The 12417-nt window shown below is 35.4% G+C and overlaps 1 long non-coding RNA gene across 2 annotated transcripts in view; it reads right to left on the reverse strand.

Annotated features, from left to right (window-relative positions):
* Positions 1-12417, reverse strand: part of LOC112425903 (uncharacterized) — a 537838-nt gene that overhangs the window by 66289 nt on the left and 459132 nt on the right. For both annotated transcript variants that reach the window (XR_011620212.1, XR_011620213.1), the window contains exon 4: positions 9015-9063. This is a non-coding gene — a long non-coding RNA (uncharacterized lncRNA). The remainder of the gene's footprint in view (positions 1-9014; positions 9064-12417) is intronic.

The raw sequence follows: 12417 nt of genomic DNA on the forward strand, positions 1-12417 counted from the left end.
AAGTCTGCTACAAACCATACACATATGCAAAGCACATAAGATTGGCTACAGCTTAAGACCAGTCTCATAAATCCTTTTTCACAATTAAAATTAAAGCCATTCCCTAATCCAGCTTTATACAGATTCACATCTAGGTTTTCTTATAGAAGATAATTTTAGCTTTTGCATTTAGTTCTTTATTTTCAGTTAATACATGTGAATGGTATGAGGCAGAGCATCCAACTTCATTATTTTTCATGTGGATATTCAGTTGTTTTAGCACTATTTTTCAAAAGACTATTCTTTCCTCTATTGAATTATCTTTCTACTCTTGTAAAAAAAGTAATTGAACAAAAAAGTATGAATTGATTTCTGGACTCTCAATTTTATCCCATTGATATCTCAATTTTATCATAAGGATATGTCTATCCTTATGTCAATGTCTCACAGTCTTGGTTATTTACTTTTATACTAAGTTTTAAAATTGCAAGGTGTGAGCCATCCAACTTGGTTTGTCTTTTTAAAGATTATGCTGGCTATTCTGGATCCCTTGCATTTCCATGCGAATTTTAGAACAGTTTGTTCATATTAGCAAAAAAACAAATGTGATTTTCATAGGAATATTTATTTTTATAAGGGATTTTAATTATATATTTCTTCTTTTATTCCTGGTTTTTGTGACTTCACTCTCCTCCCTCTTTTACTTGTTCAGTCTCAGTGGGTCCAATCTTTTGGTTTCCCTGGACCACATTGGAAGAAGAATTGTCTTGGGCCACACATAAAATACATTAACACTAATGAGCTGATGAGCTTCAAAAAAAATGACACACACAAAAAAATCTCATAGTGTTTTAAGAAAGTTTACCAATTTGTGTTGGGTCACATCAAAGCCGTCCTAGGCCACATGTGACCTGCGGGCCATGGGTTGGACAAGCTTGGTCTAAATAAATGTTTATCAAATCTGTTGATTTACCAAAAAATTGGGTTTTATTAATTTATTATTTCTCTATTCTCTCTTTTTAAAAAGTTTCTACTTGTTTTTGGTATAGTTTGTTCTTTTCTAATCTTTTAATGTGGAAGATCAGGTTACTGATTTGAGATCTCATTTTCATGAGATAGGCTCATACGCCTATAAATTTCTTTCTAAGCATTTCTTTTGGCACATTCCATATGCTTGATATGTTTCATTTTCATTTTTATTCAGTTCAAAGTACTTTCTAATTTATCTTATGATTTCACCCATTGGCTACATTGGAAAGTGTTTAATGTACACACATTTATGAGTTATCAAAATTTTTTCCTGTTAGTGATTTCAGATTTTATTTCATTGTCGTCAGCAAACATACTTTGTATGATTACAAAGTATGTTTCATTGTATTAAGATTTGTATTATGGCCTAATATACACTTTATTCTGAAAATGATTTCATGTGCACTTGAGAAAAATGTGTATTATTCATTTGTCAGAATGTTTTATATGTATTTGTTAAGTTTCATTGGTCTATAGTGCTGTCCAAGTATTCTATTTCCTTGATAATTTTCCTTCTTATTTGTTTTGCCATTATCTAAAGTAAGGTGTTGAGTCTTCAACTGTTAATGTTCACTGTCTCTTTTTTCCTTTAATTCTGTCAGCTTTGCTTCCTTTATTTGGGGACTCTAATTTTAAGTGCACACATGTTTATAGTTGTGATGTCTTCATAATGGATTATCCTATTTATTATTATAAAAAGTCCTTCTTTGTTGCTAAGTTAATTTCAACTTAGATCTATTTGGTTTGATGCTAGTATAGGTGCTCCATTTCTCTTTTAGTTACCATTTATATGGCACATCTCTTTTCACTCTTGAACTTTTAACTTATATGTGTCTTTGAACCTAAAGTGTGTCTCTTGCAGATAAAATATAGTTGTATTATGTTACTAAAAAATTCATTCTATCAATCTCTGCTTTTTTATTGAAATGCTTAATCCATTCATAGATAATGCAATTACTGATAAGGTCAGATTTACATCTCACATTTTGCTATTTGTTTTCTGTATGCCTTTTGTCTTTTCTTCCCTCTGTTCCTACACTATTGCCTTCTTTTGTGTTAAGTAGATATTTTCTAGCATGCCATTTTACTGCCCTTGTCATTTCTTTTAGATATTTAGTTACTTTTTCTTAGTGATTGCCATGGGCATTATAATTAACATCTCAGCTTATAACAATCTAGTTTGTATTAACAACCAACTTAAATTCAATACTGCAAAAAAACTTTGATTCCATATAGCTCAGTTCCTTCCTTATTCCCTTATGCTCTTATTCTCATATAAAGTAAATCTTCATACATTGTATAACCATTAATGCAGTTTTATAATCAATGTTTTATGAAATGGCCTTTAAATTAGATAGAAGAGGGAAAATAAGTTACTTGCAAAAATACATTTATACATTTATATTTACCTAAGTGGTTACCTTTACTGGAGCTCTTATTTATGTGGATCTGAGCTACTTTCTAGTGTCTTTTCATTTTATCCTGAAGACTTCCTTTAGTATGCTTGTAGAGTGAATATGCTAGCAACAAATTTTCTTTTATTTTTCTGAGAATATCTTAATTGCTTCCTTATTTTTGAAGGAATGTTTTGCTAGATATAGAATTATCAGGCCAGGCACGGTGGCTCATGCCTGTAATCCTAGCACTTTGGGTGGCTGAGGCAGGCGGATCATGAGGTCAGGAGAAGATCAAGATCATCCTGGCTAACACAGTGAAGCCCTGTCTCTACTAAAAATACAAAAAAAAAAAAAAAAAAAAAAGATTCCCTGGGCATGGTGGCGGGTGCCTGTAGTACCAGCTACTTGGGAGGCTGAGGCATGAGAATGGTGTGAACCCAGGAGGCAGAACTTGCAGTGAGTCGAGATTGCACCACTGCACTCCAGCCTGGGTGATAGAGTAAGATTCCAGGTCAAAAAAAAAAAAAAAAGAATTATCAATTCACAGTGACCCCGCCCCCCTTGCCCAGCACTTTGAGTATGTTATCCTACTGAGTTCTGTTCATCATGGTTTCTGATATGAAATAAGTTGTTAATCTTAATGCGGATACTTGTATATGATGTCACTTCTCTCTTTGTCTTTGTTTGATTTTCATGTATGCAGATATGGATTTCCTTGAGTTTATCCTACTTGGATTTGTTGACTTCTTGGACGTGTAGGTAAAGGTTTTCTGTGTGTGTGTGTGTGTGTGTGTGTGTGTGTGTGTGTGTGTGTGTGTGTCAAATCTGGCAAGTTTTTAATCACTATTCTAAAAAATATTTTTCCCCTTTCTGTCTTTCTTCTCTTTCTTGAGCTCACATTATCCATATATTGGCATGTTTGAAAGTGTCACATAGGTCTCAGAGGCTCTTGTCATTTTTGTTCTTTTTGATTTTCCTATTCCTCATCCTGAATAACTTCAGTTGACCTTTTCTCTTTGACCTGCTTAATAAAATCCGATGTTGAAATGCTCCGGCGAGTTTTTCATTTCCATTATCATACTTTTAGGTCTAGACTTTCTATTTGATTCTTTTTAAACGTAATTTCTATCTCTTATTAATATTCTGTATTTAGTGAGCCATTATTATCATAACCTTCTTTAGTTTTTTAAGACATAGCTTACTTTTTGTTCTTTTAACATTTTGAAACAGTTGACTTGAAGTCTTTTCTAGTAAGTATAACGTTTGGTCTTCCCCCAGGACCAGCTGCATTTTAGATGTCTTATTTCTTTGCATATCTAGTAATTTATTTTTTGAAAATTGAACATTTTAAGTAATGTAATATGGGAGCTCTGGAAATCAGATTCTTACGCTTTGCAAGATATTATTGCTGTTGCTGGCTGTTTGTTTAGTGACTTTTTAAAACTAATTCTATAAAGTCTGTATTCTCTGTTGTGTGTGGCCATGAAGTCTCTGCTCACTTAGCTTAGTGGTCTGCTAATGTTTGGACCAACATTTCCTTAAATGCCTGAAACTAGTATATCTCTTGCTTTTTGCTGTGGAGTTTTGCGTGTGTGTGTGTGTGTGTGTGTGTGCATGCCTTCAGTACTCAATCAGGCAGTTTACAACTCTGCCTAAGACTTTACTTTCTATTTGCAGAGTCTCATGTCTTTCCAAGCTAAAATCTCAGGGCCTTCTCAGGTCTTTTCTGAGGTTGTACACAACTCTGGGCATGTGCAGAGCCCTGTACATATATGTAGCCATCTAGATCCTCAGGATTACATTGACATTTTAAAAAACCCCTATGAACATCTCATTCCCCAGCTTTTCCTTTTAAATTATTTTAAGTAGCCTATTATTTTCCCTATATGTTATCTACTGCCTCAGGCAGCTGCAATATTAAACATTTGCTGCTAATTGTTTTTGAAAAACATACCCAAGGAAAACAGTGTTTGCATTTGATGTTTTCCAAGTCAGGCAAAGACAATCCTTGCAAGTGAGTTCTTCTAGGGAACCACCAGACAGGTCAAATAATGGCAATTTTGGGGGAGGATGCTTTGAAGCAGTTCAGTTCCAATTCTATTATGCCTTCTCTAGTGGCTGCCAGGGTGCTGATTTTAACATAACTGGGGGTTGTTGTTTTGCAAGGTTATCATGAATCTTGGGAAAGGGCTAAGAGTAGGACAAGTTGAAACATGACAAAGGTTGCTTCTGTCAAGATATTCAGCCATTTTCCTCAATAAATGTCCTTTAAATTGCTTTAAGACTTTAGTTAATGCATGTGGTTACAAAAGAAGTTAATTTTGCCAGAATTTTCATTACTTTTATAAAGGAGATTATTTTTGGAAGTTTTTACCCTGCCTTTCCTCTCACATGTCCCCTTTTACTTTTAGTCAATAAAAGCACTGCTTTATTTAGATTTAATGTAAATTCTACACTTCTCCAAATATCCATAGAAAAGCATTCTTTGCTTAGCAAGGGTTTGCAGCTCTTGATTTCTCTCTTGTTTGAAAAAGAAATAGATTAAGTTTTTGTGTTTCAAATTTGAGTGGATTGTGATTTCCATTAGCTGGTATTACTAAAACTGTCATACCACTACCACCACTAATTGTGTCATGATTATTGATTTCCTGCCAATTAAATGAACTTATTGATTGAGTATAGAGCCTGCATTCAACTTTCTCAAGCAACAAGATGGATTTTTTTTTTTCTGGTAAAATGTATCATTAGAGGTAGGAGGTCCAAATTATATTAATCTAATGATGATAATAATGATAATAATAAAGAAGTTCCACTTGTCTGTGAGCGGCCACTATGGAGAGTCAATACCTACAGAGACATTCTGACAAGTAGAACACATTCTTGTATCAAGAGCAAACCTAGATTAAGTTAGGGGTCAGTGAACATTAGGAAGGGTTGTGAAGCAGAAATCAAAGTATAATCTAAATCCCTGAACAGCTCTTAGAATTCAGCTTTAATGCAGTGCTGCCAAACTATTTAAATAGAACTGCATCATGTTACCATTTTTGTAAAATAAAAATGGTCAAATATTGGCAATTGTATATGGTTTAAATTCATATATTTAGACCAACCCTAAATCTAGAAAACACTCCTCAACAAATAAAAATAAACAGGGGTGGTATGGGTGAAGATTTTGATCAAATATTTTTGGCAAGTACTTGTAAATATAGTTTTCACATTAGCATATTAAAGTCCCTGAGAAATTATGAAATAAATAAATTAACCCATATATCCCAATGTTTTTTATTTTGGAACTACTTTTCCCCCACAGAAAACCTTAAGGACACTTTGGGAAATACTGCTTTATGGAATTCACATATGTCAACAAGAACAGTTGTAGATGACATAATGTCATTTAGGAATAATAGAGTGTTTACATATTGAAAAATGTAGCCTTGGGGTCTCCAGTTGTTTCAACACAGCATCTGCAGACGTATTTCCCAAGATAATCAGAGGAGCTATGCTTGGATTGTAAATGAGTTATCTTTATGAGCAAGATATCCTGAGAAACATAAAATCCACTCTCATAAATGTAAGATGACAGCCTGAGAGCAATAAATCCTCCCACTTTTCAGCTGAAATATCCTTTAATTATCATCCACACATATTCTCAAGTGACAAGAGCACATGAGTAGGTGTGACAGTTTTCTTTCCTCATATTTACTATATTTACTTCCTGAGTTACTGCCCGAGTTACTGATATTATTTGCATATGACCTGGTACAGTAAAATGTTAATCAAAAAGCACTGAACAAAATGGAAACCTTGAAAAACTGGAAAGTTTGTGCATAAAGCCCTTGGAAAAAGGGGAAGAAACTGAAATGTGATATTATTAGAAGAACAGCCACCACTTTGCAGAGAATGGACTAAGAGTTCCTCACTGTACCCCTGGGAGAAACAAGATTTTGTTTTAAACAGGGTTCTTTCATAATATTTGAACACATTAGTGAGCTATTGCTAGACTTGATTTTACTCATCTGTAAGATAAGGAGGAACATATTAAACTCTTCCAGGTGCTCCCACTGAACTTTCTCCTGGCCTCATACATTTTACTCTCTCTATTATAAGATTTATTTGTATGCTTATCCCTCTCTCTAGGGCTTAAGTTTTAAAAAAGTGATAACTAACTTTGATTCATCTTTGTTTTCCACTTAGCAATTCATGGTGGTTAAGGGTACAGTTCTGGAATTAGACTGCCTGAGATAGTTTTGATTCTATCCTACACTGGGTGTGTGACCCTGGGTTTATTGATTAACTTCTTCTTACTTCAATTCCTTCATACATCATATTGGGATTATAATCATACCTACAATGTGATTGTTCAATCCATGCATGTACTTAAGACAGTGAGTGACACATGTTCAACTATCAATAAATGCTAACTCTTTCATGCTTTTATTAGATACTCAGGCACTATTCATTGATTCAATAAATGAGTGGGTGATAATAACAGGCTGATATTCCTTCTTTATCATGTTTTTTTTGTTTGTTTGTTTTAACTCTTTCAATTTCTCCCCTGCTCCTTCTGAATATCACAAATAATATTGTTTCATCCTAGCAGTCTCAAAAAGACATCTTGGGACATCAGCATATCTTCTTATACTCAAATTTGCTTTTACATTTTTTATTTTATTTTCCACCCCTGGAGAATGGGACTTTTTTCACATTTTGCTATACATAAGATCTTTGCTGAAGAGTACAACTATGTACTTATAACCTTGAATTATATTTCTGCTAAATTTGGAGAAGGAATTTCTCTGAATAAATGAAGTTTATGTTTCCACTAATTATCTGTCTAGCATGCTATCTAGGAGACTCTCAACTTTCAGACCAAGAGCATTTAGGAAAGAAAGTGAGCTCTCTCAAGGTATTTCCTCTCACTGACTTCACCCTAGTCCAGCCTTCTGTAGATTTCCTGTGACATTTTAGCTTCTATAATTCTCCATTTTTATGGAAGGCTCACCATGGATTGGAGATATAACCCAAGGTTTGCTCTAGAACTGTGTTGTCAATATGGCAGCCACCAACCATATGTTGTTCATGAGCAACTGAAGCATGGCACATGCAAAATGACATGAAAGCCAAGTGCTGAGATACACACCAGTTTTTGAAGACTTTGTATACCCCCCAAAAGTAAAATTGTCATTAACAATTTTTTGAATTGACCACATGTTGAAATGATAATATTTTGAATATATTTGGTAAAATAAAATATATTATTAAAATTAATTTCAACTGTAGTTTACTTTTTTATATGTGCCCACTAAAAAATTTAAACCACATACGTGGTTCAAATTTGTGGTTCGTTTCAACTTTTTATTTGAGAGCAATGAAAATATGCTATAGTACATAATCTAGATCTAGAATAGTCTCTGGAACAAGTTCTGTCTTAAATTCTTTATATGTGTTTATTCATTGAATAAAGAAGTTCGGTGAGGAATTATTATTGTTATTTGAGATTTAATAACACTGTGAAAATCTGGAAGTGAAAAAACTTTATCAAATGCAACTAGAACATTAAATTTTAGTTTTTTTCTGACTCTGAATTCAAGTTCTCTTTGTGGCACTAGACTACATTCTAGTGGCAAACTGACCCAATATTAAACACCAAAACCAGCCTGGCCAATATGGTAAAACCCCATCTCTACTAAAAATACATAAATTAGCTGGGTATGGTGGTGGGTACCTGTAGTCCCAGCTACTCAGGAGGCTGAGGCAGGAGAATCACTTGAACCCAGGAGGTGGAGGTTGCAGTAAGCCAAGATGGTACCACTGCACTCCAGCCTGGGTGACAGAGGGAGACTCCACTCCATCTGAAAAAAACAAACAAACAAACAAACAAACAAAAAAAAACCTTTATGCCAGGCTAGAATCTACAGAAGCAGATGCTGAGGTGGAGTTTGTGGTAGAGACATTTCTGAGATATCTACATCTGTGGAAGAAACAGAAAGAAATTGGGATTGAGCAGAGGAAAAAGTCAAACCATGATGTAGGCCTAACGAAGGCCCAACCACCCTGCAGGAAACTCCAGTACAAGTATTGCCTGTCAGAGTAATCTCTCATTGGGCCAAATCAGCCAGGCCTTATACCCATGACTCACTCAGTTACTGGATGTGCACTGCTCTGGGAAGGACTTGAATTGGATAGGGTGGCTTTCTGCAGCTGAGACAGCACTGAAGGAGTCCACAGCTGGAAGCCATCTGCTGATTGCACTCCCTGCAGCTCTACATCCCATCAATCCTTGAAGGAGGATCTGGGTTGTGCATCCCTAAGTGGAAAGGTATTTTACAATTTTTTTCTTGTCATTTTTCTTCATTCCCTTTTTATTCTTCTGAATACTTCCAAGAGAAATGTCTTTTTTTTCTCCCCACAGGAAAATAGTAGGCTTCAGGCTCTGGGACTTGGCTGGCAATGGAATCTAGCTATAATTTAATAATATTATTTATTTAATAGCATTTATTTTTCTACTTGTATTCTATTTATACAAATATGTATTTGTTTTCTATGTATGATTATATAAAATTTCCTTTATAAACACATATTTATTAAAAGAAGTAATTACAGCCATACCTTGGAGATATTGCAGGTCCAGTTCCAGAAAAAACCAAGGCAGCAAATACTGCAATAAAGACAGATACAAATTTTTTTGGTTTCTCGGTGCATACAAAGTTATGTTTACACTGTATTGTAGTTTATCAAATATGCAGTAGCATTGTCTAAAACTACATATATATTCAATGATCTTGAGGTGAAAAATGAAAGATCAACAACATACACATCAATTTAAAATACTTATTGTTAAAAAAAAGCTAATGATCATCTGAACCTTCAATGAGTCATAATCTTTTTGCTGGTGGAGGGTCTTGACTTTATGTTAATGGCTGGTGACTGATCAAAGTGGTGGTTGCTGATCAAGGTGGCTGTGGAAATTTCTTAAAATAAGACAATAACTTGCCTCATTGATTGACACTTCATTTAACAAAAGATTTCTGGGTAGCATGCAATGCTATTTGATAGTATTTTGCCCACAGTAGAACTTCTTTTCAAACTGGACTCAATCTTCTCAAACATTGCCACTGCCTTATTAGCTAGATTGATGCAATATTGTAAATCTTTTGTTGTCCTTTCAACAATGTTTACAGCATCTTCACCAGGAATAAATTCTATCTCAAAAACCACTTTCTTCATTGATCCATAAGAAGCAACTCCTTATTTTTTTCAAGTTTTATCATGAGATTAAAACAATTCAGTTACATCTTCAGGCTCTGCTTTTAATTCTAGCTCTCTTGCTATTTTCACCACATCTGCAGTTACTCCCTCCACTGAAGCCATGAACTCCTCAAAGTCATCCATGAAGGTTGAAATTAACTTTTTCCAAACTCCTGTTCATGTCAATATTTTGACTTCCTCTCAGGAATCACAAATGATCTTAATAACATTAAGAATGATAAATCCTTTCCAGAAGGTTTTCAATTTACTTTGTCCAAATCTATCAGAGGAATTACTATCCATGTAGCCTTATGAAATGTATTTCTTAAAAGATTAGACTTGGGGCTGGGCACTGTGGCTCACGCCTGTAATCCCAGCACTTTGGGAGGCCGAGGCAGGTGCATCACGAGGTCAGGAGATCGAGACCATCTTGGCTAACACGGTGAAACCCCGTCTCTAGTAAAAATACAAAAAAATTAGCTGGGCATGGTGGCGTGCAACTGTAGTCCCAGCTACTCGGGAGACTGAGGCAGGAGAATGGCATGAACCCAAGAGGCTGAGCTTGCAGTAAGCCGAGATCGTGCCACTGCACTCCAGCCTGGGTGATAGAGCAAGACTCCGTCTCAAAAAAACAAAACAAAACAAAAAAAGACTTGAGGTTCAAAATTACTCTTTATTCTATGGGCTGCCAAATAGTTACTGTGTTAAGCAGACATGAAAACAATATTTATCCCCTTGTACATCTCCACCCAAGCTCTTGGGTGACTAGGTTTATCAATAGGTTATCATTGCATTATCAATGAACAGCAGTATTTTGAAAGAAATCTCTTTTCCTAAGCAGTAGATTTCCACCAGAGGCTTGAAATATTTAGTATACCGTGTTATAAACAGAGGTGCTATCATCTAGGCTTTGTTGTTTCATTTCTAGAGCACAGGCAGAGTAGATTTAGCATAATTCTTGAGAGGCCTAGGATTTTCAGAATGTTAAATAAACTTGGTTTCAACTTAAAGTCACCAGCTGCATTGGCCCTAACAAGAGAGTCAGCCTGTCCTTTGAAGCTTTGAAGCCAGACATTGACTTCATATCTCTTGGGCTTTTTTTTTTTTTTTTTTTTTTAATGGAGTTTTGCTCTTGTTGCCCAGGCTGAAGTACAATGGTGCGACCTCAGCTCACTGCAACCTCCATCTCCTGGGTTCAAGCGATTTTCCTGCCTCAGTCTCCTGAGTAGCTGGGATTACAGGTGCCTGATACCACGCACAGCTAATTTTTTGTATTTTTAATAGAAATGGGATTTTACCATGTTGACCAGGCTGGTCTGGAACTCCTGACCTCAGATGATCTGCCCACCTTGGCCTCCAAAGTCCTGGGATTACAGGTGTGAGCCACTGCACCCAGCTGGCTTCCTATCTCTTTAGCTGTGAAAATCCTAAATGATATCTTCTAATATGAGGCTTCATTGACATGGAAAATCCGTTGTTAAGTGTAGCCACCTTTGTCAATGATCTTAGCTACATCTTCCGGATAATGTGCTGCAGTTTCTCCATCAGCTCTTCTTGCTTCACCTTGGACTTTTATGTTATAGAGATGCCTTCTTTCTGTAAACCCCCTGAGCCAACCTCTGCTAGCTTGCAACTTTTCTTCTGCAGCTTCCTCACGTCTCTCAGCCCTCATAGAATTAAAGAGTTAGGACATTGCTCTGAATTAGGTTTTGGCTTAAGGATATGTTATGATTGGCTGGTCTTTTACCCAGACCAATAAAACTTTCTCCATATCAGCAATAAGGCTATTTCACATTCTTATCATTCATATGTTCAGTGTAATTGCACTTTTAATCTCCTTCAAGAACTTTTGCTTTGCAGTTGCAACTTGTCTAACTGTTTAGCATAAGAAGCCTAGCTGATGGCCTATCTTAGCTTTCATTATGTCTTCCCTGCTAAGCTTGATCATGTCTAGCTTTTGTTTTAAAGTGAGAGATGCATTATTCTTTTCCTTTGAACACTTAGAAACCATTGTAACATTATTAACTGCTCTAATTTCAATATTGTTGTGAGAATAGGGAGGCCTGAAGAGAGAGAGAGAGAGAAAGATAGAGATGAGAAATGGCTGGCTGGTGGGGCAGTTAGAATACATGCAACATTTATTCATTAAATGTGCTGCTTTATATGGGCATGGTTTGTGGCACCTAAAACAATTATAATAGTAACATCAAAGATCACTGATCACAGATCACCATAATATATCTTTGATAATTTAAAAGTTTGAAATATTGTGAGAATTATCAAAATGTGACACAGGAACATGAAGTGAGCTCATGCTACTTGAAAAATGGTGCTGATAGAATTGCTTGATGCAGTGTTGCCAAAAACCTTCAATTTATAAAAAACAATGTCTGCAAAACACAATACAGTAAAGTGCAATAAAACAAGGTATACCTGTTACTGAAATATGCAAAGTTAGCCTATTTAATTTATTGCAAATTAGAAGCCTTAGAGGCCTGCGATTAAAAAAAAAAAAAAAAAAAAAAGGACAAAATCTGGAAAAACAGAGCTCAGACTTTATAAAGGAAATCAAGAATATGGGTAGTCATATGGGTAGTCATTCAAACTCAGGAGATGACCATCAGCGGAGGTTTTGGGAGAACTGGAAGTACAAAGCAAACCTTTGTTCTTATTGTTTTTATTGTACTCATGTCACAATGCCTTCTGGAATTGGACCAAGACAGAGTTAATTTTGCCCCATACAAGGCTACACATTCTTGTCGAT

This window comes from Macaca nemestrina, chromosome 2, assembly GCF_043159975.1.
Source record: "Macaca nemestrina isolate mMacNem1 chromosome 2, mMacNem.hap1, whole genome shotgun sequence".
Classification (NCBI taxonomy): Eukaryota; Metazoa; Chordata; class Mammalia; order Primates; family Cercopithecidae; genus Macaca; species Macaca nemestrina.